Source organism: Pongo abelii, chromosome 9 (assembly GCF_028885655.2).
Source record: "Pongo abelii isolate AG06213 chromosome 9, NHGRI_mPonAbe1-v2.0_pri, whole genome shotgun sequence".
Lineage (NCBI taxonomy): Eukaryota > Metazoa > Chordata > Mammalia > Primates > Hominidae > Pongo > Pongo abelii.
Window position 1 is genome coordinate 97,632,813 of NC_071994.2, and position 27,885 is coordinate 97,660,697.

The 27,885-nt window shown below is 36.9% G+C and overlaps 1 protein-coding gene and 1 long non-coding RNA gene across 4 annotated transcripts in view; one reads left to right on the forward strand and one right to left on the reverse strand.

Moving 5' to 3' along the window:
- LOC129048736 (uncharacterized) overlaps positions 1 to 27,885 on the reverse strand; it is a 71,020-nt gene that overhangs the window by 27,264 nt on the left and 15,871 nt on the right. The gene's annotated exons all lie outside the window — the stretch shown is intronic.
- The window catches only part of AMOTL1 (angiomotin like 1), a 169,820-nt gene continuing 150,585 nt past the window's right edge, over positions 8,651 to 27,885 (forward strand). For all 3 annotated transcript variants that reach the window (XM_009246964.4, XM_009246965.4, XM_054524953.2), the window contains exon 1: positions 8,651 to 8,922. The gene's annotated coding sequence lies outside the window, so the exon portion shown is untranslated. The remainder of the gene's footprint in view (positions 8,923 to 27,885) is intronic.

A 27,885-nucleotide genomic window follows, 5' to 3' on the forward strand; every position in this document is an offset into this window, starting at 1 on the left:
GTGCAGATTCTAAAACCTCAGGAAACATCAAGAAAGATTAGTATCAAAAACAAAACAAAAATAAAAACACCTAAGCATATCATAGTCAAACTGCTGCAAATAAATCACAACAAGAAAATAATGAAAACAGTCAGAGAAAATGACATTGCCTGAATCATTTCAAAATCCACTAACAATTATTTCATATCCACTGATATCTCATCAGAAACAATGGAGCCCAGAAGGCAGTGGATCAACATCTTTAAAGTGCTGAAAGAAAAATAACCTATCAACCAAAATTTTATACCCAGTGAAAATGTCCTTGATGAATAAAGATTAAATAAGACAACTTTAGAAAAATTTTTCACTTGCTTGGAATGGAATGCAGGGTAAAGTAAAACAAAACCCAATAGAGACTCGATTACTCAGGAAAGAGTAAAACACATTCGATAGTAAATATGTATAACTGTAAAGTACTATTATTCTGCTTAATTAACTTAAAATATGATTATTTCAAGAACAAATATGACATTGTATTGTGTAGTTTACAGCACATGTAAAGAAGTACATATGATAAGGATAGCATAAAGGATGAGGAGGGGGCAGTCAATGAACCAAATTGGTTGCAAGATTTCTACATATTTATGTGAAGTATACAATATTAACTCCCAGTAAACTGTGAAAAATAGAAAATGTATATACATATTTATATATTTAATCCTTAAAAGCAACCACTAAAGATGTAATGCAAAGAAGTATACCTTAAAAGCTCATAGATAATTAAAATGGAACTTTAAAATATACTAAATCCAAAAGAAGCCCAAAGGGAAAAACAGAGAGATAAAAAGCCAAAGAAGCAAGCAGAAAACAAATAGTAAAGTTGGATTTAAGTCCAACCATATCTTGGACCTCAATCCAACCATGTCGGTAATCACATTAAATGATAATTAATTAAACATAACAAATGAAAATAAAATATTATTAAAATGAAATTTTTAAAAAACACACCGACTCAATTATATGCTGTCTGCAAGAAATCCATTTTGAACATAAAACCGCCAATTGTTTGAAAATAAATGGATGAAAAAATAATACTGCATGTATAGTAAGTATAAGAACGCTGATTGGCTTAGCCAAGCATAGTGGTGGGCGCCTGTGATCCCAGCTACTCAGGAGGCTGAGGCAGGAGAATCGCTTGAACATGGGAGGTGGAGGTTGCAGTGAGCTAAGATTGCACCACTGCACACTCCAGCCTGGGCAACAGAGGAGACTCCACCTCAAAAAAAAAAAAAACAAAAAAAACAAAACTGATTGGCAATATTAATATCAGATAAAGTAGACTTTAAAATAGAGTGTATTAACAAAAATAGAGGGATATTTCATAATGATAAAAAGGTCAATACATCAGGAAGAAATAACAAAAATAAATGTGTATGTATCCAAAAACAGAGGTTCAAAATAAATGAATCAAAACTTCACAGAATTAAAAGGAAAAATAGAAAATGCCGCAATCACAGATGGAGAATTTAACATCCTACTGAACAATTGAACAAAAGCGCTGTGATGACACAGATCTGAGCAACACCATTATTGTGGTTTAAATTACGTCCTCCTAAGAAGATATATTGAAGTCTTAACCCTCCCGTCCTTCAGGGCGTGACATTATTTGAAGGGCCTTTACAGAGATAACAAAGTTAAAATGAGGTATTAGAGTGGGACCATATTTAATTCTTATAAAAAGAGGAAATTTGGACACAGGCACAGGCTGTGGGAAGGAAGATGATGTGGGAGGGAAGATACTGTGAAGACATACTGGGAGAAAGCCATGTGAAGATGAAGTCAGAGATTGGACTGATGAAGCTGCAAGCTAAAGAATGCCAAGGATTGCCAGCCATAACCAGAAGCTAAGAAGGGTAAGGAAGAACTTTACCCAAAATCTCAGATGGGCATGGCTATGTTGATACCTGATTTTGTTGCCAGAAAAGGGATTCCAGAATCCAAGAAAGGGTTCTTGGATCTCAGGAAGGAAGGAATTCAGGGCAAGTTGCAGAGTGCAGTGAAAAGAGGTGGTTTATTGAAAGCTACTCAGTTACTAAGCAGGGTGTCCTCCGAAAGCAAGCAAAGGAATGCACCATCTTACCATCTTCGTTTTAAGTTTTTCTTTAACTTTTTAAAAAGTTATATAGGGGTTTTGTCTAGGTAAAGACTAAACTAAGTTATGCCTACATGTAGGTGGGCTGACAGCATGACCAAATTTATTATTCTATTGATTTAAAGAAAACTATCCTTGAAATTTTAGTGTGTTAAGTACACCAAAGCATAACTATAATTATCTTGAAAGCATATATTTTTATGGGTATTGGGACATCTGGACCTTTTGTTATTGTAGGAGTTTGTCCTTGCAGGCATTACCAAGCTGCTTCCTTAGCTGTAAACATCTTAGGACCATGGGTCATGACTGACAAGGAATGTGTCTTGCTAGTTTTAAGACGGAGTTGATTTTAAAATGGCATTACTTTGGTCTCCCAGGCTCCTGCTTCCCTAACAATTTCAGACTTCTAGCATGTAGAATAATGAGACAATAAATTTCTGTTGATTAAGCCACTCAGTTTGTGGCAATTATATGGCAGCCCTAGATAGCAAATACAAGTATAAATCACTTTGATTTAATTGATATTTATAGAATACGGCACCCAACAAGTGCAGGATACATATTCTTTTAAGTACACATGATATGTTCATCAAGATAGATCATGATCTGGGCCATAAACTTAAAAGAACTGATGTCATACAGAGTATGTCCTCTGGCCACATGGAATTAAATTAGAGATGAATAAGAGATTAAGAAAAATCCTAAGTTAAACAACATGCTTCTAAATAATCCACGGATTAAAAATAAATCACACGGAAAGCTAGGAAATATTTTGAACTGAAAGATAATAAAATACATTTCAAAATTGTGGAATGCAGCTAAAGCAGTGCTTAGGGGGAAATTTTAGCTTTAAATCAAATAATATATTAGAAAAGAAGAACGTCTAAAGCCAAGGACCCAAGACTTTACCTTAAGAATCTAGAAAAAGAAAAGCAAAATAAATCCAAAGTCAGTACAAGAAGAAAAGCAGAAAAAAATTAACAAAGCTGGATGGTATATCTTGGAAAAGTTAACAAAGTTGACAAATCCTTAGGTAGATTGATCAAGAAATAAGCAGAGAGAACACAAGTTAGCAACATCATAAATGAGAGGGGGGTTTAACATTCAGAAATGTATGCTATTAACACTAAAGAATAATGAAGGAAAATCATATAGTCACTTCAGTAAATGCAGAAAAAACATTTAATAAATTCAATGCCTATTTATGATTAAAACACAGGATATTTGAAAGAGAAGGTAACCTCCTTATTTTGATAAAGAGCACTTACAAAAGGCCTTCAGCTAACATCATACTTAATTGCAAAATATTGAACACTGTTTCCCTAAAGTTGGGAGCAAGTCAGGAATGCCCAATCTCACCACTTTGTTTAACAATGGACAGGAGGACTTAAGCATATTTAAAAAATTAAAATCTGCTGGGCGCGGTGGCTCATGCCTGTAATCCCAGTGCTTTGGGGGGCCGACATGGGCGGGTCATGAGGTCAAGAGATTGAGACCACCCTGGCCAACATGGTGAAACCCTGTCTCTACTAACAACACAAAAATTAGCTGGACATGGTGGCGTGTGCCTGTAGTCCCAGCTACTCGGGAGGCTGAGGCAGGAGAACCACTTGAAACCGAAAGGTGAAGGTTACGGTGAGCTGAGATTGCACCACTGCACTCCAGCCTGGTGACAGAGCGAGACTCTGTCTCAAAAAAAAAAAAAAAAAAAAAAAAAATTAAATCCAAAAGGCATACAGAATGGAATTCAGAATTCAGAATGGAAAAAGTAAATGTAAAACTATCTCTATGTTAGATGACATGAGTATTCTTACAGAAATTCCTATTGTATTTACATAACAACTACTTACCTATTAAGTGAATTTAGCAAAGTCATAGGATATCAGATTAATATACAAAGGTCAATTGCATTATTATATATTAGCAGCAAAGAATTGGACAGTTAAATTTAAAAAATAATTTTATATTAGTGTCAAAAGCAAAATATCTGGGAATAAATTTAGCGAAAGACATGCAAAACCTCTATACTAAAACAACAAAATATTGATGAATAAAATTGAAGATATAAATCAATGGGGAAATAATCATGTTAATGGATTGAAAAACTCAGTTTTCTTAAGATGGCTATAATTACCAAATTGATCTAAAGATTCAATAAAATCATAATCATAATTCTACTATTCCTTTTGGTCAAAATTGACAAGATGATTCTAATTCTAAGAACCTAGAATATTCAAAGAAGTCTTGAAGAAAGAAATTTAAGTTGGATGATGTATTAATCTGTTCTCACGCTACTATAAATAACTACCTGAGACTGGGTAATTTATAAAGAAAAGTGGTTTAATTGAGTCACAGTTCCACAGGCTGTATAGAAGCATGGCTGTGAGGCCTCAGGAAACTTACTTACAATCATGGCAGAAGGTGAAGGGGAAGCAGGCACATCTTACCACGGTGGAGCATGAAAGAGAGAAAAGGGGAGGTGCCACACACTTTTAAGCAATCAGATCTTATGAGAACTAACTCGCTATCATGAGAACAGCAAGGGGAAGATAAGAGGGAAATCTGCCCCCTTGAGCCAATCACCTTGCACCAGGACCCTCCTCCAATTTGATATGAGATCACATGACTCACATTGTTGAACGTCAAGACTTACCCTAAAGCTATAGTAATCAAAGGAGTCTGCAACTGGTATAAGGATCAACAAACAGATTGATGGAAAGAATAAGGAACCTAGAAATAGAAATAGACACATACTTTTACATTTATTTTATTTTCAACAAAGGTGCCAAAGTGACCTAACTGGGAAAGGAAGTCTTTTCAACAAATGGTGTTGAAATAACTACATTTTATATGGAAACAAATTAACCTTGCTTTAACTTATGCCATCCACAAAAATTAATTTGTGATGGACCATAGACCTAAATATAAAAGCTAAAATTTAAAAAACTTCCAGAAGAAAATGTAGGAAAATATCTTTATGACTTTGAGGGAGGTAAAAACCAAAAAAGCAAAAATATTATAAATTAGATAATCAAAATTTAAAGAAACGAAAAGAAGCACAGAAACATCATTAAGAAAATGTATAGACAAACCACAGGACAGAAGAAAATATTTGCAAAACTTACCTTAAAAAGTACTGGTATCTGGCTAGGCATGGTGGCTCATGCTTATAATCCCCACACTTTGGGAGGCCAAGGTAGCTGGATTGCTTGAGCTCAGGAACTCAAGATTAACCTGGGCAATATAGCAAAACCCCGCCTCTACTAAAAATACAAAAACTAGCTGGGTGTGGTTGTGTGCACCTGTAGTCCTAGCTACTCAGGAGGCTGAGGTGAGAGGATCACTTGAGCCCGGGAGGTCAAGGCTGCAGTAAGCCATGATCACACCACTTCACTCCTACCTGGGCAACAGAGTGAGACCCTGTCTCAAAAAAATAAAAAAGTATTGGTATCCGTGATATACTAAGAACATCTAAAACAACAATAAAACAATTTAAAAATTTTTTAAATGGTCAAAAATTTTGGACACTTCACAAAAGGTAATAAGTGAACGGTCAATAAACACACGAAAAACATGAAATATCTTTAGTCATCAAGGAAATGCAAATTAGAACCACAATGAGATACCATTCCACATCTACCAGTGTGGCTAAAATTAAAGGCTGACAACACTAAATGTTGGTGAGGACATGAAGCAATTAAAGCTTTTATACATTGGTGGTGGGAGAGGAAAATTACGTAAGAATGTTGGAAAAGATCTTGCAATTTTGTATAAAATTGCATATAGCTACCCTGAGAACCAACAATTTCACTCTTACGTATTTACTCAAAGGATCTGAAAACAAATGTTCACAGGGACATGTGCAAAAATGTTCACATTAGCTTTATTCCTAATAGCCCTAAGCTGGAAGCCCGGGTATCCATTACTAGAATATTGGCATATTCATAGAGTAAAATACCATTCAGCAATGAAAAGAAACCAACTTCTGATACAAGCAACAACATGGATGAATGAACCCCCAAAACATGCTGAGTGGACACAAATTTGCATGAAATAATACAATTTGTATGGTTCCATTTATATAAAATACTAAAACAGGCAAAACTAATCTATGGTGAAAATCATCAGAAGATTGGTTGTCTCTTGGGATGTTGAGATAGCAGTTTGCTGGGAAGGGACATAAGGAAACTTTCCAGAGTGATGGTTATGTTCTGTATCTTGGTAGGAGTTTGGATTGCACAGGTGTATGTGTCTAGAGGAACTTGGGAATGATACACTTAAGATCTGTGCATTGTACTGTATACAGATTTTATCTGAATAGAAGCTAAGAAATCGTAAATAAGTATTGAACTCTGGCTAATAATATTGAAGTATTTGGGGGGAATATACTAATGTCCGAAACTTACTTTGAAAGACAATAACAAAAATAATTAAATGAGTTGCTGGATGGATAGAGAAATGAGCAGAGAATCAACATGGGATAAAACTAATATGGTAAAATGTTAATTGAAGAAACCCGGTGGTAAGTATATAGGTGTTCACTGCACAATTCTTCTGACTTTTCTCTAAGTTTGAAAATTTTAATAGACTTTTGAGAACAAAAAAAATTGAAGACAATTGGCAGATTACCTATTGGGTCCTGGCCTTAAGAAAAGACTAGAGAAAAGACTATGAGAGTCTAGCTCACAGGCAAAGGAGGCTCCTGGGGAGCAAAGGAGGCTCCTGGGTCCAGCAGTTGGCCTTCTTTGCTCCATTCTAACTTTGACAATGAACCTAGAGGCTGAGACAAAGCAAATAACCAAGTTTTTTTTTTTAATCTTATTTTATTATTATTATACTTTAAAGTTTAGGGTACATGTGCACAATGTGCAGGTTAGTTACATATGTATACATGTGCCATGCTGGTGTGCTGCACCCATTAACTCGTCGTTTAGCATTAGGTATATCTCCTAATGCTATTCCTCCCCACTGCTCCCACCCCACAACAGTCCCCAGAGTGTGATGTTCCCCTTCCTGTGTCCATGTGTTCTCGTTGTTCAATTCCCACCTATGAGTGAGAATATGCGGTGTTTGGTTTTTTGTTCTTGTGATAGTTTACTGAGAATGATGCTTTCCAATTTCATCCATGTCCCTACAAAGGACATGAACTCATCATTTTTTATGGCTGCATAGTATTCCATGGTGTATATGTGCCACATTTTCTTAATCCAGTCTATCATTGTTGGACCAAGTTCTTTTTCATTCTACAGGACCCACTGGCTCATGCTCTCTCCAAATGCCTCACCAACAAGATGGTGACTTTAAGCATTCTCAGCAGATCTATTCTAGAGACCTGGAATGGAAAAGGACTGACACCATTCACTCTCCTTCTGCTGAGCACCTACTGTATGGTACTCTCTGTGCTAGGTTTCAAGGACATTATGATGAACCAAATAGAAATGACTCTTGCCTTCATTGTTCTTACCATTGATGAAACGCTGCCTGTCTTTTACTCCTATCATTATTCACACCCCAAACAAAAGATTTGCAAGTTCCCTTTGTAAGCCACTTTGACATGTCTTAAATCTGTGATTTTGAAAATCTCTAACGTTGAATCTGAATACCTGTATCTAAATAAAAAGGGCATTTTTTCTTGTTTTAACCTCTTTGGGGTGAAACTTGACACAAGAAAATCTCAAAGCCTCAAAATAGCTGAGCAAGAAATTAGATACAAGCCTAATGACCCAGAGTCACCTTATACTCTCCTGAAATAGAAGCCTGGGAGAAAGGGCAGCTGGCTGCTGAGCTCAACCCTCTGCCCCACTTCCAACAGAGATCACACTCATTACCATTCCTTTCCCTAGCACCCCAGCCAGAACTCTTGTCCAAAGTTTAGACCAAGGACTTGGCATCAAGAGTAGGTGATTGGCCCACTGGGTAGCTTGAAATGACCTTGAATCCCATGTTACAAATCTAATTCCTCCAGCCTCACCTTTAACATACAGAAGAAAAAAAATCCTGTCTCTTTCTCCAAATCCTTCTGTTTAGAATGCAGGCATGTTTTGAACTGATATGTTAATATTACAAATGACACCATATTGAATGAGTGGCATTATATTCAACAAAAAGAAAATAAAAATTGGTTGCATTTTTGAGAAAGGCTGTCACACTTTTTCCTATAGCAACTAACCTCCTTTTCTTAACTGAATATTTTTCCCTTTGCAAAGTCCAGTCACCTGTTTGTCACCTTTGCTTACAGATTTATAGCTCTGAAAATTTCTTAGCAATTTGGTCATTTCCAGCTTCTTACAGCCCCTCCTCCTGGCTGAAATACCTTTGCTTCTTCTTTCTGCCTGCTTCCACTTCCCCAATAATTTTCACCTCTCAGAAAGTCTAAATATCTATTTTCCTTCCCTAGAGTGCTGTTTTTCAGAGTTGGATTTGGGGGAGATAATGACATGACTCAAGGAAATAAGTGCATAACTTTTCTTTCCCTGGTGCCAGTTAAGGCAATTGGTGCCTTAGGATTTTCTGAAGCTCTTTGAAAACAACAGGGTTAGTCAGATTCCAGCGATTTACCTTCTGAAGGCTGAGCATGTCTGGGCAATGGCTGCATAATTTGGATGGAGTCATCACTGATGAAGCAGAGTTGGCTCAGCCAGGCAGCACTCGTTGCTCTTTTTAAACTCCACGGCACCAGGGATGAAGTCACCTTTCTTCTTTTAAAACAAACACATTTGCTCTGTGAGTCCCTGTCACTTCTGTTAGAACTTAGTATTTTTTCCACTGCCGGTCACCAGGACTTCTCACAGGTAAGAAAATTCTTATTTAGTGGGTTTCACTCTAGGGAACCTTAACATGAGGGGGGGACTTTGGAAGGCATCTATGGGCAGAGTTGGAGTTAGATCAAGAAATACTTCATTGGGTGGGGAGGGTGGCTGTTTCCATGGCAGCTGGTCCCCACCTGGTGGGGTGGCAGACCATGGCTAGGCGAAGTCAGCTTTGAGCTGCAGTGGTGGGCTCTCACAGTGGGCGTGGGAAACTAATCGGGGCTTGGTGTTAGGTGCCTATTCTAAGAGCTGTATAATGAACATGTTAGTGAAGCAACTATAAGTGGACTCCTTTGGGCTTGGGCCATCCATACCTCCTTTGCCTTCCTACTGATTGGGTAGACCCTTAGAGGGTTGATTCTTATAAAAGATGTGCAGAAAAGCAGCTCTCTGGAGAGCCTTGATTTGCTGTTTAGCTGGTGTGAATGCTTCCCTTCTTTCTCAGGAGTGTAGCAGGAAAAAAAGGGGCCCAGGATCCCTGTTCTGACATGCAGGTACGTTGTTCAAACAATGGCTGTGCTGCCGCATGTAGGGCAGAAGTGTACAAACACATCTTAGTGCCTGACCCTATGAGTTCTTCCAAAAAAATGTACATGAGATCTCTCTCTCTCTCTCTCTCTCTCTGTGTGTGTGTGTGTGTGTGTGTGTGTGTGTATGTGTGTGTGAAGGCAGACCCTGTGCTCCTAGAGACCACTGAAATCTCCCTGCAACACTTCCTATGAGTTATATGAGTCTCTGTCACTGATTGAATCATACAACTCTTATTAGCTTTGGAAGGCTCAATAAAGACATCTTGTTTATGACAGAGATGCCTACAGGATGATAAACGGCTTTTGGAAAGAAAGTTGAACCACCGTCAAATGAAAACATTGAGAATTGCAGAGCCCTTTATTTCTTGGCACAGAACCCTGCCACATATAGTATTTGGCGCAATCATCTATAACCTATACAGGGAGCAAAGACTCATTTAGATAAGAGATGTTTGCTTTGTTTTAAATGCAATTGCATACTGGCTGCCAGTGCCTGGTTATACATTCACCTCAGACTAGACCATATCCAGAATTCATCCTCATCTGAAATCTGCTCCCCCTTCTGTGTCCCCTAGGTCTGTGAAAAGTTCCTGGTGGTAGATTTCTGGATTTCACCCTAAACACCCCTCCAAACTTCCTCACATTTTCACATTCGATTTGGGAACACATTCAGCAGATTCAAACTCCATATTATTTCTCAAATCCATCCATTTCTCTCCACCTCCACAGATATTACCCTAGTTTAAAGCCCTTATCATTTTTTTCTAGGAATACAGAAACTTCACATTTGGGCCTCCTCTCTCCAGTCTTACCTCCCAGCAGCAGCCAGAATGATGGTTCTAAAATAATTGATCAGCACCTGCACAATCCAATCAATCACCAGTCTGTTGAGTCAGTCTTCTTAATATCTCTCCAAATTGTTTACATCTCTCTACCCCACCAGTACTACCTTGGTCTAACCCATCAACACACTTTGCCTGAGTTATTGCAGTATCCCCTTAGCTGGTCCCCCCTGCTACCAGGCTCACTCCACTCCTAGTATAAGACACTCTAAGCTTCTTGTTTTACTAAGCTTTCTAAGGACATTTTTACCAAAGAAGAACTTGAAATGCTTATTACTCTATTTGGAGTTTAGAAGCATTAGCATTTTCATGACTCTTGTAGGTGCTTTAAGGAGAGAGGCCAGAATGCGAGAGGATGGGGAATGTAGAGAGCAGTGTGAAGGCAGCCTGAAGAATGCGTAAGCCTCAGACCTTGGAACAATGTGGGTCTTCATTTGAATCCCAGCTTCTCCACCTCCCAGTATGGCTTGGACCAAATGTCTAAACCTTCTTGAGGCTCATTTCCCTCAACTGTGAAATGGAAATAATACCTGCTTCATTAGGTAAATAGAAGAGTTAAATGAGAACATTTATAGAAGGTTCTAAAACATAGCAATTAAAAAATTTTAGTACCTCTCCTTCTTTCCTTCACTTTTAAGGGTTATAATCTCTAACCACCACCTATCTTGTAAGTATTCATGTGTATGTGTTTAAAACTATCTGTAGTTGGCATGGTAGGAAGAAGGAGTGGCAAAGAAATACATGAGAACTCTCTTAAGAAACTTACAGTTTACTTAAGGAAATAAAGCCAACCTAAACAGCACATCTATAAATGTCTATAAAGCAAGCAATCTGTGATTGTAATGTGTGTAGTAGTACCAATTGAGTACATAACCAAGAAAGGCCTGAGTAAACAGATCTGCAAATACCTGCGGACAGAGTGTAAACAGATCTATATCAAGCAGTTTTAGAGTTAGGCTACTCAGAGATTTAAAAATCGTTGGTTGAAGTAAAACTTTCAAAAAGGACTTGTGCATTTAGAGTGGCTTAAGGATGTGCAGATCAGTGTTTAAAATGACTACACACTCATTTATTAATCAAGCATTTATTGAGTGCCTACTCTGTGCTGGCTCCTAGACTATACAAATTCTTTGCTACTCTTCCCACAGGAGATTAATGCTAATTCTCCACCTCTTAAATATAGGCTAGCCTTAGGGACTTGGTTGACCAATAGAACGAGAAGAAGGCAACGTTCTCGGACAACCATAGCTATGTTCTATGAAGGTTTACATCTTCCTCCTGGGTTTCTTGTCTCAGTCACTCTGGGGGAAGCCAAATACCATGTAGAGTCATGTGCTAGTAAACTGGCTCTCTGGAGAAAAGAAAGTTCCCTGATTTGCAGTGTTTGCCAATTTTCATGGTGTAAATACTCCCACTATGGCTTCCAAAATGATAGCACTGAACACAGGTTTGGGAGGAGATATGCAGAATCAGCTCTTATAAGCCAATACAAGCTGGCCCAAGCCCATGACTGCCAATTACTCTGAGACCAGCATACTTGTGAGAAAGTCCAAGCTGGCCACATGGAGAGGCTACAAGGATTGAATCCCAACCAGTCCTCAGATTTTCCAGCCATTCAAACTTAGGCTTCAGACATGTAAGGAAAGAAACTTTTAAATAACTCCAGCCCCCACCACTATCTGACTGCAACTATGTGAGAGACCCTGAATGAGAACCACTCAGCTCAGCCCACTCAGCCCATAGAGCACTGAGAGATAATAACAATTTGTATTAACTAAGTTTGGGGGTGGTTTTTATGTAGCATTAGATAATGGGAACAAAGTGGTAACCTTATTTACTCTGAAGCCGGCTGAGATCAAGCCCCTGAGGTGGTGTCAGAAATAGAAGAATCCAACCAGGTAGTTCTTTGTCCTTGCATATTTCCTGGCCTTATACCACTAACTCAAATGTTTTAGTTAAAAAGACTCGAGAAAGACACTCATTTACTAACTCGTTTTACCATTATAATAAAATCAGGGAAAAAACATTTCTCACACTCACACATACACTCTTCTCTCATCATCTGCCTCCATACCTACCCACCCAACTCTCCTCATACAAGGCTCTGCTGAAGATCTGCCTTGCCTGCTATATTGGCTGTGCCCCATTCTCCACATGGAATTTGTTAGGGGAAGGAGGTAGAGCAGAGACAATATGAAGTCAGAGAACTGCCCAGAGGTGCCATCTGAGGCCTGGTGGAAAGCACCTGAAGCTATGAGAAAAGAGTAGCAAAGAGGAGGATTTTAAACAGGCTTTGGTGAAGACACATAGACTATTGGTTAAAAGTATAAATTTTGAAGTCAGATGACCCAGGTTCCTATCAGGACTCTGACCTTTTCTAGTTGCTGACCTTGGGAAAGTATCTAGACATGTATTCTCAGTTTCTTCTTCTTCAAAATCTGGATAGTAATGCCATCTCACAAAGTTCGTGTGGCGATTATATTTGTAGATGATATGTGTGGAGTGCTTAGCACAGTGCCTAATACATCTGTGTTATGTAAATGAATAACAGCTAACAGTGGCAGTAGTGACAGCGTTGGAGCAGTACTAATGATACTGTTGTTGCAAGTCCCAAAGCCACAGGCTCCCTGGCAAACCCAGAGCTTCAGTTGGTCATCACACTACAGGTGCCCAAGATTAAGCGTTCAATAAATACTGATATCACACTGAATATTTACATTCTGAATATCTCTTCTACTGCCATTTTTTTTTCTCTTTTTGCTCCTAAATGCATTTCCAAAAGCTTAAAAACAACCTCTGCATCCCATCTTCTGTATCTAAAATAATACGAACTGGGACCATGTTTTCTCATTTCTTGTGAGTCCTCTTCTTACCTTCCACTCTGTAGCAGGTAGTTGAATAGTTCAGTGCTCAATATATTATAACTATTTATTACTATTTTTAAAGTTGTGTTTAAGGAGAAACTGAAGTTAGATGACTTCTATGGGGATCCAAAGCCCAAGGTACTCCAAAAGTTTTAGGTTTACCAGTATACAGATAGATGCTACCACTTTGGTAGGTCAGGGTGAAGGATAAAATCACTCTTGAGAGCAAAATGTGAATATTAAGTTTTCTTGCATTATTCATACCTTGTGAATACAAAATTTTAATCTGTGTAATTTTAATATATGAATTGATGTTTGACAGATCCATCTCATTAAATTTATGGTTGGTCTAGATGTGGATTTTGTAAACAAAGAATCATGCAAACACTCTGGCTGTTAAAGAATAGCTGGCTTGTGTATTTTTTAAAAACATTATGAAATATTTATAGATTCATGAGTCTATGAATGCCCCCCTTCACCCAGCCTTCCCCACTGTTAACATTTACATACCTATAGTACAATATCAAAACCAGGTAATTGACATTGGTACAATCCACAGACCTTATCAGATTTTATCAGCTATGCATGTACTCATTGTGCGTTTGTGTGTGTGTGTGTGTGATTGTATACAGTTTTTGTCACATTAGCTTCATGCAACTATTGCCACAACCAAAATATCACTAACTGTATCATCACTGCAAGGTGTCTTTATACTTCCCTTTTAAAGCCATGGACCCATCCCTAACCCTTTGAGACTATTAATCTGTTGTCCATTTATATAATTTTATTTCAAGAATGTTACATACATGCATTATGTAACCTTACGATATTGGCCGCTTCCATTCAGCATAATAATCTTGAGATCTATCCAAGTTGTTATGTGTATCAATAATTGGTTCCTTTTTGTTACTGTATTGTATTGAATAGTATGGATGTACTACAGTTTGCTTAAGCTAGTTTGCTTAAGCATTCACTCATTTATCCATTGGAGGACATTTGGGTAGTTTCTAGCATTTGGCTGTTACAAATAAAGATGCTATGAACATTCATGTACAAGTTTTTGCATGAATATAAATTTTCATTTATTTGGGATAAATGCCTGAAAATGTGATATCTAGGTTTTATGTTAAGTTTTTAGTTTAAAAGAAACTTCAAACTTTAATATTTATACAGAATGGCCACAATATTTTATGTTACCACCAGCAATATATGAGTAATAGAGTTTCTGCATCCTTGCCAGAATTTGGTGTTATTACTATTTTTTATTTTAGTTATTCTGATAGATGGATAGTGATATCTCATTGTGGTTTTAATTTGTGTTTGCGTAATAGGCAATGACGCTGACCATCTTTTCATGTTATCATCTGTATTTCCTCTTCAGTAAAATGTCTATTTATGCCTTTCGCCCCAACAAATGGGATACCTGGATAGCTATATGCAGAAGAATGAAACTGGACCCCTGCCTTTTACCATATACAAACATTCACTCAAGATGAATTAAAGATTTAAATGTAAGACCTCAAACTATAAAAATCCTAGAAGAAAACCTAGAAAATCAGCCTTGGTAAATAATTTTTAGCTAAGTCTCCAAAAGCAATTTTAACAAAAAGAAAAATTGACAAGTTGGACCTAATTAAACTAAAGCGCTTCTGTGCAACAAAAGAAACTAGCAACTAGTAGACAGACAACCTATAGAATGGGAGAAAATATTTTCAAATTATGCATCTGACAAAGGTCTAATATCCAGAATCTCCAGGGAACTTAAAAAAGTCAAAACACAAATAACCCCACTATCTTCTAATTGGATTGTTTTGTTGTTGTTGTTGTTTTTCATTGTTGAGTGTCGTGAGTTCTTTATATGTTCTAGATATAAGTCCTTTATTAGATGTATGGTTTGCAGATATTCTCTCCCACTCTGTAATTTTTTATTCTATCCTCTTGAAAGGGTCTTTCACAGAGCAAAAGTGTTTAATTTTCATAAAGTCCAATTTATCAATTTTTCCTTTAATGGATTGTGCTTTTAGTGCAAAGCATAAGAACTTTTTGCTTAGCCCCAGTTCCCAAATATTTTCTATTTTTTCCTAAAAGATTTATAGTTTTATATTTCATATTTAGGTCTTTAATCTATTTTGAATTAATTTGTATATAATATGTCAAGTTTAGTCAAATTTAGTTTTTTTGTTTGTTTGTTTGTTTTTTGCTTCTGTATGTCCAATTTCTCAAGCACCATTTTTTTAAAAGGCTCTCCTTCTTTTTTTGGATTGGTTTTTCAGCTTTGTCAAGAAATCAACTGGGCACATTTGTATGACTTTATCTCTGGGTTCTCCATTCTCTTCCATTGATGTGCCTATCTCTCTGACAATACCACACTCTTTTGAGTATTTGACTAATACTACATAGTAAGTTGCATGGTAGCTTTATAATAAGCAATACACTAGGTAGAGTTCTTCCTCCCACTTCAGGGTTATTTGTCAAAAGTTTTAGAGATCCTTGGGACTTTTACTTTCCATATAAACTTTAGAATGAACTTGTTTCTATCTACAGAACCTTGCTAGGATTTTGATAGGAATCCTGTTAGACATGTAGTTTAATTTGGGGAGACACAACATTTTTACTATGTTGAGTCTTCCAATCCTTTAACATGGAAAATTTCTGCACTTACATGGGTCTTCTTTGTTTATTTTTTATGAACATTTTATAATTTTCAATATACAGATTCTGTAGGTATTTTGTTAAATTTATACGAAGTACTTAACTTTCTTTGGAGCAACTGAAAATGATATTGCACTGTTAGACTTCAGTTTCCACATACACATTGTTAATATAGAGAAATGCAATTAATTTTAATGTTAACATTAAATCCTGCAACTGTGTTGAACTCATTAGTTCTAGGTTTCTTCTTCTTTTTCTTCTTCTTCTTCTTTTTTCTTTGGTAAATTCCTTTGGATTTTCTACACAGACCATTATGTAATCTGAAAATAGAGCATTTTATTTTTCCCTTTCCATTCTCTATGATCTTTCTGGTTTCTTGCCTTATTGCACTGGCTAGACCTCTCAGTACTATGTTAAGTAAGAGAGATAAGAACAGAAATCCTTTCCAGTCTCAAAGCAAAAGCATTCAGTCTTTCATGATTAAATATGATGTTAGTTGCAGATGTTTTGTAGAGGTTCTTGATCAAGCTGAGGAAGCTTCCCTTTATTCCTACTTTGCTGAGGGTTTTTATCTTGAATGAGTGTTTGCTTGTTATATGCTTTTTGTGCAATGATCAGTATGATCATGTGATTTTTTATATTAGTCTGTTGATATGGTGAATTACATTGAATGATTTTCAAATATTGAACCAGACTTACATAGCTGAAATAAATCTCTTTTGGTCATGGCTTATCATTCTTTTTTTTACATTGCTGGATTCAATTTAATGAAATTTTGTTAAGGATTTTTGCATCCCAGTTCATAAGAATTATTGATTTGTATTTTTTCTTCTTTTGTACGGTCTTTGGTTTCATATCAAGGTAGCACTGGCCTCATAAAATGAGTTAGAAAGTGATTGTTTCTTTTCTACTTTGAAAAAGAGACAGTGTGAAATTGGTGTTAATTCTTTAAATGCTTGGCAAAATTCTCCAGTGAAATCATCTGGACCTGGAAATTTCTTTTTGGAGAGATTTGTAATTATAAATTCAATTTTTTTAATAGTTGTAGAACTGTTCAGATTTTCTATGTCATCTTGGCTGAGTTTTCATTGTGATTTTTGGGAATTAGTCCATTTCTTTGAAATTGTTGAATTTATGAGTGTAAAGTTGTTCATATATTTCATATTATTCTTTTAATGACTGTAAAATCTGTGGCAATATCTCCTGTTTGATATTGGTAATTTGTGTCTTCTTACTTTTGATCTTTACCAGTCTAGCTAGAGAGTTATCAATTATATTAATTTTTTCTACTAATAACCAGCTTTTTATTCCATGAATCCTTTCTATTGCTTTTCCTATTTCAGATTCATTTATTTCTGTCATTATCTAACTTTTTTTCTTCTGCTTGACTTCGGTATAATTTGCTCTTCCTTTTGTTGTTTCTTGAGCTAGCGGCTTGAATTATTGACTTGCAATTATTTCTCTTTTCTAATGTAAGCCTTTGGTGCTATAAATTTTTCTCTTGCCACTTTAGCTGCATCTTACAAATTCTGATGTTGTTTCTTCATTTTTCTTAAGTTGTATTCAGTCTATAAAAACGCCCTTCGAGACTTTGTCATTTACCCATGGCTTATTTAAAAGTGTGTCATTTAACTTCCATGTGCCTAAAGGTTTTTCTGTTTTTGTTTTGCTGATTTCTAGTCTTATTCCATAAGGTTAGAAAACATACTCTATTTGATTTCAATTTCTTAACATTTGTTAATAGCTGTTTTATGACCCACCATATAGTCTATTATGATGAATATTCCATGGATGCCACCACTCCCAGCTAATGCTATTATTTTTCTTTTGTAGAACTGGGGTCTTGCTATATTGCCCAGGCTAGTCTCAAATTCCTGGCCTCAAGCGATCCTCCCACCCTGGCCTCCCAAAGTGCTGGGATTATAGATGTGACTCACTGCACCCAGCCCCAGCCTTCCTTTGTTATCACCTTCTTTCTGTTTGAGAGCGTCCTTTAGCCATTGTTTAATGGTAGGTCTGTTGGTGACAAATTCTCTTAGTTTTCCTTTGCCTGATAATGTCTTTATTTTCCCCTTCATTCCTGAAGGATAGTTTTGCTAGATACAGGATTCATGGTTTTGGAGTTTTTTCTTTCAGGAATTGAAATATATTGTGCCAGGTCCTTTTGGCCTTCATAGTTTCAAACGAGAAATCCTCTGTCATTCAAATTGGTGTTTGTCTATAGGTACTGCATCATTTCTCTTTGGCTGTTTTTAAGATTTTGTTTTGTTTTGTTTTGTTTTAGTTTTCAGAAGTTTAATTATAATGTGTCTTAGTGTGGATTTCCTTGGATTTATCTTATTTAGGTTCACTTGGCTTCTTGAATCTGTGCATTCATGCATTTCACCAAATTTGAAAGTTTTCAGCCAGTATGTTTTTTGAATACTTTTTCAGCAACAGTCTTTTTCTTCCCTCTCTGAGATGCTAATGATACGAATATTATATCTCTGTTTTGATCCTACAGAGCCTCTGAGGCTCTGTTAAATTTTTTGTCTATTTTTTCTTTTTTGTACAAGTAAATTCTATTGATTTGTCCTTAAGTTCACTGATTCTGTCTTATCATCATCACTCTACTACTAAGCTCATCTGGTGACTTTTTATTTGTTATTGTCTATTTAAATTCTATTTTCTGCATTTGGTTCTTTTTTATGACTTCTATTTCTTTGTTGGAATTGTGTATTTTTCATGTGTTTCAAGAAAATCTGTAACTGTTTGTTGAAACATTTTTATAATGATTGCCTTAAAATCCTTTTCAGATAATTCCAACATCTGTGTCTCTTCAAAGTTGGCATCAGTTGATTGTCACTTCTCATAAAAGTTGTACGTTTCCTTGTTCTTGGTAAGATGAGTGACTTCCACTTGTACCCTGGACATTTTGGGTATTATTTTAGAACATGCTTCATACTACTTAGATCTTTTATTTTTAGTAAGCATTCACCCTTTTGGGGCTTAGCGTATAAGTTCTGGTCGACTTCTGTGAGTTATAGTTCCATGACAATTTGTTTTCAGAGTTCTTGCAATGCTAATAGTCTACCGTGTTCTTCTGCTGCTATTTGGGCTCCTGCTTTATTACTGCAGGTGCCTCGTGGGCTGTTTGATGGGTATGGGGAAGCGGACAGGTCTTGTTCAGATTTGCTAATGCTTCCCCTGAGGATGGATTGGCCTATCTGTTGTCTTGGATATGGGGTAGGTACCCTACTGATGTTGATGCAGATGGAACCCACCACCATTCTATTATTGGATGGGGTTTGCTGATGTTGACACTGAAGAGAGTGCGGCTTGCCAGCATGTGCAGGGTGGGGAATGGTTCAGTCTGCTGTGCTACTATTGCTGCTGCAGGCAGATCAGTCTCTTGGTCCTGCCACAGCTCGGCATGAGGACCAGAGGATTATTTCTCTGGTAGGACTCTTCTGGGCTCACCCTTTCCTTGCCTCTGGCCAGAGCCAGAAGGCTTTTAGTGTTTGTTTTTCAAAGCTATGCCTGTTGGTGGTTTGGGGTTGTAAGCCTCCCTGGTGCTCAGCATGGGATATATGGGAGATAAAAAGAAAACCCAGGGAAATCACTATGGTGTCTCACTTCCTGAAATCCCTAGCCAGTCACCTTTTCTTTTTTCCATCTTTCAGAGTCCTTTTACAATCATCTGTTGAGTTATTTCCAGAGTATTTAGTTATATTTAGAGGACAGGAAAAGGTAAAAGTGAGTCTGTAACATCTTATCTCACAATAAACTTTTGCAATTGAAAAATGGGAAGAGACAAACAATTTCTGGCAGGAAAAGCAATATGAGAGAGGAAGTCTAGTCATACTAGATAATTAAAACATGTCACAAAATATAATTATTAAAGTATGGGTACAAAACTGTAGAGATCAGTGGGAAAAAATAAAGAGTCCAGAAAGAGCCAACAAAAGTGGCAATGTGGTGTTTCAACCCAGTGGTATTGAGGGAAGTGACATTTGGAAAGGAAAGTTAAAGCTGGATTCCTGTCTCCAAATAAATTCCAGACTAATAACAACATATATTAAATATTAAGCAATAAAAAGAATTTTTAAATTGGTAAGTTATTTAATAATCTTGAAGTAGAAAAGAACTTTTTAAGCATGGCTCCAAACTCAGACGCTATACAAAGAAAAGACTGATACATTTAATTATCTAAAATATAAATAAAACATATGTGATCAAAGTAGTATAAATGAAATCAGAATACAATGATAAATAGAAAAAAGAGCATTTGCAACATTTATGCAATGGAGCAAAATATACTTTAAAAATTTTAAGTAGTACATTCAATACAAAGAAAGAAATTGAATAAAAATGGGCAAAGTACATGAACAGGCTGTTCAGAAGAAAAGAAATAAAGATGGCCAATAAACATATGAAAGAAAGATAAACTCAGAATTTATAAAGCACAAATTAAAACAGTGAGAAAACTTTCTTCCTCTCATTATTTAAAAAATTACAAATTTAATAAATATGCCTTATAAAAATATATAAAATATATGGTGTTAATAAAGTTTCCTTCTATGCTTCATACTCTCAAGCTTGAAATCTCACTCCCTTCCCTAGAAGTATCTCTATTAAAAGTCTGCTATTCCTTGAAGGCCTTTCTCTATGTGATTAAAAGTGTGCATGTGTATCTTTCTTGGAAAAAAATTGGATCCTCTTTGTAAATTGTTTTGCACCTGGCTTTTTACAATTTACAGGAAATTTGTCAATTTCCTGACTTTTCATATCAGTTCTTATAGAGTCATTTTATTTGTTTTAATGGCTATGTGAGATTTACAATATAACTGTACCTTACTTTAACTCTTTATTGACAGTCATTACAATTTTTTATTACAAAAAATGTCATACTACATATAACTTTGCATGCACTTATTTTGTAATTGCTTTCTGTAGAATAGATACTTAGAAGTGAAATTGCTAAGTCAAATGACATATGAATTTGTGTATTAAAGGATGTGGGGATGTTACAAACTGCCATTTAAAAACTGTTTTTAGCATATTTTTCTACCAAAGTAAGAGAATATCTGTTTCTTCAAATAGTCACCATTTCTTGATATTAATCTTTCAAAACATTTTGCCAATGTGATAAGTGAAAAAAAGATACCAAGATTGTTTTGACTCTTTGAGTGTTGCATTGAATATCTTTTTATACTTTTATAGTTAATATTTGTTTATCTATTGATTATCAGTTGATAGCCTTGTCTAGCTTTCTGTTGATTGTCAGTTTATTGATATATAGAAACATTTTTAAATATTATATTAATCTTTTGTATACATGTTATAAATTTTACCTTTCATTTTCTTATTTTTATTTTGCTTTTCTTTACTCTGTCTTTTTTTTTTAGAGAAAATTTAAATTTGACGTAGCCTAATCTGTCTATAGTTATTTTGTGACTTCTAGATTTTATGTATTATTTAGTAAGATTTTCCCACGCCAGAATTGTAAAATTATGTCCTCTAACATGCTTAGTTTTATTGTGAAGACTTTAATTCATCTTTAATTAATTTTTATATGCTGTTAATAGGAATCCACTTAAAAAAATGAATAGACAATTGTCCCAATAATTATCTCAATATAATTTATTGAATAGTGTATCCTTTATTTCCCCACTAATTTGAAATGCCAATTTTTTTCATATACTACATCAATTCTATTGATTATTTTTTGGACTTCCTATTCTGTGCTACCAAATAATTTATTTATTCCAGTAATAAGATCACACTGTTTTAATTACTTTAGTTTTACTTTTGTTTTATTATTTGGAAGAATAAGTACTCAAACCCCGACACTGTTTTCCTTTATCAAAAATGTCTAGGCTAGGGTAGGGTGTGGGGTGTACAATAAAAAATTACTAAATAAGTATAATGTACATTATATGAGTGATGGCTACCCTAAAAGCCCTGAGTGCATACAATCTATGTACATACTATACAATCTACACATGTTACAAAATTAGACTTGTGCCCCATAGATTTATACAAAAAGAAATTCTAGGCTAATAATCAAGATATATTAGTAAGACAAAAAGCCAGAGGGAAAATGTGTGTGTGTGTGTGTGTGTGTGTGAGAGAGAGAGAGAGAGAGAGAGAGAGATTTAAATATTGGAAGAAACATAGGCAATATTTGGAGGACACATAAAAAACTGCAATAGTTACCTCTAGGGAGTGGAACCATTGGGAATACTACTGATGGGTGAGCCTTCTCACTTTGGATAATTCCTCACTACGTATTCTTTAAAAAAAAAAAATAAGTACGCATTTCTTTTATAATTAAACACAGAATCTGGTTTTCTGTAATAAAAACCCAAGTCTATTTGAGGGCACATCCTGTGTATCACACAGTGTTTCTCAACTGTGGCTCCACATTAGAATTACTTCGGAGGTTTTTAAGAAATACGGGCACCCAAGGACTTGCCCCCAGAGATTCTGATTTCAGAGTCTGAGGGAGGGCCTAGGACATCAGCATATTTTAGAAGTTCCCCAGACAGTTTGAATGCGCAGCCTCGGCTGAGAACCACTGCTGTAGATGATGTGAGACTTAAAAGAGTCCCCAGAAGGCCACTGTGCTGAGGTATTTTCAGAATATAATTACTCGGGGATGCGATCCAAAGTAATCCAGCACTTCTCCGTCAGGCTAAGTCCTGGCATGAGATTGACAGCAAACAAGTCCAAGGGGAGATGTGGAAAAGAACTTTGCTCAAATATATATGAAAATATCCCTCTCTGTGGAAGGCAATTGTATTGAAAGGTAGACTCACTTAGGCTCTCTCAGCATATAAAGGATTCTTGAAAACTAGTCATGACCATGAGAGGTACAGGAACCGCATGGAAAACCAGAAACAGCAAAACAGCTGCACCTCAGAAGCCCAGACTGTGGCTGGTACCGGAAGGTTCTACCGGAGCTCCAGGAATCACACTTATTTTGAGATCTCTCACAGGAGCCTTTCAAACATCTTTCATCTGGAGAATCACTTTGTTAAAATGAAATGGCTTTTGGAAACCTGATATGGAAAAATGATTGAGGAGGAGCTATTCCAAGCCACACACCTCCCTCACCTAAAACCCCTCCCTGAAGAAATCTGAGAAGCGGCTGGAAACCCAATATTTGTAGCTCTCTCTTTCCCTCTCTGTTTTCTTTTGTGTGTGTCTTCTGGTGCTTTTCCCTATCTGCTGATTCTGCCTCTATATTCCTGACAGGACATTTGATTAGCCCGTCAATTGTCTGCCCTGATTGAGCGAGATTTTCCACACGAGGTGACTACACAGGTGGAGTCATGTGTCCACTCTTGATCAGCTGGGTTAGAGAGGTGGTGAGGAGCAGAAGAAATGGGGTGCCTAGGGATTGAAGGAGGAGGGTGTGGGTAAGTTAGTTTCCCTTAGAAGAGAGAGTGGATGGAACATAAACCATGATTAACCCGTCCAGGCCAAGCATTAAGTCAGTCTTCAGTGAATATTGAATTGGAGGGTAGATTTCAACAGGTGTAAAATTGCTCAAAGTAAACATGCTAAGGGGAAACCTATTGAGAATATGTAGAGATCTCTGAACACAACAATTCCAAAAGCCTTTTCTGGCTCTAAGAGTCTAGGCTTTTAAAAGATCTTAAGAGCCTAGGAGTTCAGGAGAATAAAATTCATTTTCCTTTGGGATGGGGTCTGTACCATGTGTAGCTATTGAGCATTTGAAATGTGGATAGTCCAAGTGGACATGTGGGATAAGTGAAAATAGACACCGATTTCACCGATTTTGAAGATTGGGATGGAAAAAATCTAACATTTTCAAAATAATGTTTTATTCTGATTGTGTGTTAAAATAGTATTGTGACTAAAGCGGATTAAATAAAATATATTATTAAAATTAATTTCACCTGTACTACTTTTTTTTTTTTTTTTAAATGTGGTGTTATGGATTGAATGTTTGTGCTATCACAAATTCATACGTTGAAGCCCTAATCCTTGAGGAGAAGGTATTTGGAGGTGGGGCCTTTGGGAGGTGAATAAATTTAGGTGAGTCTTCAAGGTGGGCCCCCATGATGGCATTGGTATCCTTATAAGTACTAGGAGAGTCCAGAGTGCTCTGTCTCTCCACTACATGAGGACACAGGGAGAAGGTGGTCATCAGCAACCTAGGAAGAGAGTCCTTGCCAGGGAACAGAATTGACCAGGACCTTAATCTAGAATTTCCCAACCTTCAGAACTGTGAGAAATAAATAATTGTTATTGAAACCACCTAGACTCTGGTATTTTGTTATAGCAGCTGGAGCTGACTAACACATGTGGCTATTAGAATATTTAAAATTATATATGCAGCTCACATTCTCTTTCTAATGAACAGTGCTGGACTGGTTGGCAACTGTGATGTTTTCCCCTGTTCAGGTATGGCTGTAAAGATCTATATATTAACAACAGCCCTTTGCTGTGGGGCCCATGTCAATATCCTATTCTTGGCTCATAATCAGAGAGCTGTGGCCGTTTATCTTATTCTGGCTCTTTGTCTCTTTGCCTCATAGACTTCAGCCTAGCTCCTTCTCTCACATAGCAACACTTAATCCTCTCCTGGGGTTTCCCAACCTCCCCCACCCAGGTGGTGGTGTTTATGGCTCCATCTCAGCAAGTCCTTACAGAGCATTCCTCTGCCTCTTCACCTCTGTTGCTCTTTCCTGACTAGTTTTTCCCCTCCCTTTCTAGAGCTAGCACGTATCAACGGATTCTTGTTTGCACTCTCACCCATTTTTACACATCTTTTTTTCAGAGAAGTATCTTCTAGCCAGCAGCTTATCCTTTGAGATAAATGACTCCTCACATTTTATTCTGTTTCTCCATGGAATGCAGTCTGCAGATGGGACAACGTCACTTCCAGAAGTGTATCTACTTCACATGTTAATAATGATAATAATAGAAACAACTACTATTGTCATTTACTCAGTTTTCATTTCTGGCCAGGATCTGTACTAGGTAAATTACAGACATTTCTCACTTAATCCTTACCATAGCCCTACAAAGCATGTGCTATGATATCCTATTACAGATAGAAAAAATTAGGATGAGTGATGTTATATACCTTGCCCACAGATCACTGCTAATAAGTGGTAGACCTAAAATTTAAATCCAGATTTGTCTCCAAAGCCCTTGCTCTTATCCACTACATATATACTGCCTCCCACATTCTGTATCACTTCCCAAGTTAAGCAAGCAAGTTGGAATTCAGTGCTGCATAGCAAGTGAGCTCTATAAGCAAATTTGCTGAAATGATAACAGTACTATGTATTTGTGCACTGCTTTGATGATTCTCCAGTTGGCATCTGATTTTCACAAAACTCAAAGATGGAAGAATAAACTTTATGAGTTCTATTTCATACCCAAGAAAAACTAAGCTCTGGGGAGATAAGGTGATTTGTCCTGAGTCATTACGTTAAAAAGCCACAAATCAGATGAGAACCCAGTTCTTTTGAAATATTTATTTTCCTTTTTCTTTGCTCATCAGTGTCCTTGGGCATTGTGCTGCCTACAGGCAGAAGTTAATGACAAATCTTTTGTTATGATTTCCGATTTAACCCTGCTTTATGTGAGGAGTTTGCAGGTATAGACTCACTTGAGTTTCTCAGCTGTAGGTATGTCAGTCTCCTTCATCCAGTAAGAATTACCTGAGCTTGAGTATGGCCATGCACCGTGCTAACAGTGGGAACTGAAGGGTGAACAAGATGTGATTTTGTCCTGAGGAGACACCTTCTAATGGAAGAGTATTATCCTGCAATGGAAAAATCATTGTCCTAATGGAATATAAAAAGCTGTGAGAAGCACAAAGGAAGAAAGAAATAAGTCTGCCTGGTAGGGTTTCATGGTAGAGGAGATTTCTGAGTGTGGTCTCAATGAACCGACTTCAGAGATGAAAAGCCTGAGTCGCTGAGAGTTTTGCAAAGGACCTCATAATTTTGAAACTTCATTAGTTTCCTAAAAATATGCTTGTTGCCACATCTCCTTAGAGAGAAGATAGCATAAATTATTTATTGGAATATTTAAAATATTAACATCAATAAATTCCCCAGCAGCTTCACAAATACTCTACCCAGTTGGATAAACCAATCTGAAATAATGGTTTCCAAGTGACTCAAACTCTTCAATTCTACAAAGCCAGTAAGAATTCTTAGATACAAACAAGAAGCCTAGAATAAGTATCTCAACTCTCTAAACATCAGCCATTTTAGACAGAGGAGCAGTCTATCCCTCTAGCATTTCATGTACTTTTATTCATGTAAAAAGGTATTTTTTTTTCTCACAGTGAATACCTAGAATGTTTTTCTCTTCCAAACAAGTGTAAGACTATTGTAGGTGCCACTGAATTTTATCACTTGAATATTAAGAGTGAAGATAGATTCTGATATGTTTGGAACTATCTGGAGCTAGAAGGAAAATAACTTTTCAAGCTTAGAAATGGAACCTCGTCAGAACCAAACCCTTGGAGCAGCCCAAAAGGAGACTTCCCTCCATTCTACTGTGGTCCACAGGCCACTGATGATTGGGATTTTTGGATAGCTGACATAAACTGACCTAGATCCTAGATGACGGAGATCTTAAGTATTTCTGGTGGAGAAGGAAGATCCCATTGTGTTACCTCTTCCCTCTTGTGCTTCAGTGGGTTGTTTGGTTTGTCTTCTGGGTGTGACCAGAAAGATTTACACCCCCTACTTGTACACCCCCTACTTGTAAACAAGATGGACTATTCCTTCTGATTCCTGACTCACTGAAGAAGGAAGTCTACATCTGCAAGGCTGGAGAGCATCTTTCCTTCAAGCAGCCTTTGAAGGACAGAACAAGTGGCAGGAGTTCCGGGAACAGCTCAGCAGCACTGAGGATTGCTGGTGAATATTAATATTTTGTTGAAACTCTAAAAGTGAATTGTTTCACAGAAACGTTAAAAAATATAATGGGCTATCTGGGGAGGGAGTAAGCTCCTTATCACTGGTAGTATTTAAGTATTGGCTGAATAAGCATATACTGGAAAGTCATGCATAAGGCAAGAGTTGGACTAAAGGCCCTGAGATCCATTCCAACTTCCAGATTTCATTATTTGCAGATCCCTGGTTTACCCTGTGCATGCATCTATGCTTGTACTTAGTATGTTGTTCTGTAATGATACGTTCATATATGTGTCTCCTCCTCAAGTTTGAAAGCTACTTGAAGAAAGATAAAATATTTGTTGTTTTTCTATTCCATGTGTTTAGTGCAGTGACTAGTACCTAGGAAACACCAAGTTAGTATTTATCAAATGAATGAATGAATTCATTTTTGTATGTCAGTATATATACATTTATGTATATCCTGATTTATAGTGTAAGTTACCAGCAAGTACACTTGTTTGCTGTGATGGTGCTCATATGCATTAGAACTAGGGGTTGCTTGAATATCTGAATGATGGAATATGCTGCCTGATTCCCCAGACATGGTACTTCTAGTTAATTAATTCCCTCTCTACAGATGGGGCCATATAGAGGCAGTTAAGGCATAGTCAATGCACGACCAGGGTTTTTCTGAATTTATATTTCTAGATCAAGTCTTCAGTGCCAGAAATGGCCCTAGAAGTGGTGGTTAGAAGTTCCAGGGTGACTTGGCTGCATTAGGTGGCAGGTGTCTCCTGTGGATAATCAAGCATACGGATTCATCCCAAGCTTGGGGAAGGAGGCAGGAGTGTGAGTGGCAGGGACTCCAGTGGCATGCTGGGTAGAAGGGCAGGTATGTAAGCTGAAGTGTGAGAAGATGTGGGGGAATGTAGGCAAGTTAGACTGGATGAGGAGGCCAGATGGGGCCAGGAAGCAGAGGCAGATAGGGTGTGGTTTTGAGATGGAGAAATTTCCAGAGAAGCTGAGGCAATGGGTGAGGTCGCAAACAGAATACTTTTCAAAAAGACATGTTAAGCTGAAATACACTTGTGCCAAACAACACTATTCATTCACATATTCATTCATTCAGCAAATCTATATTAAGTGCCTACCTTATGATGATACTGTGCAAATGTTAGGG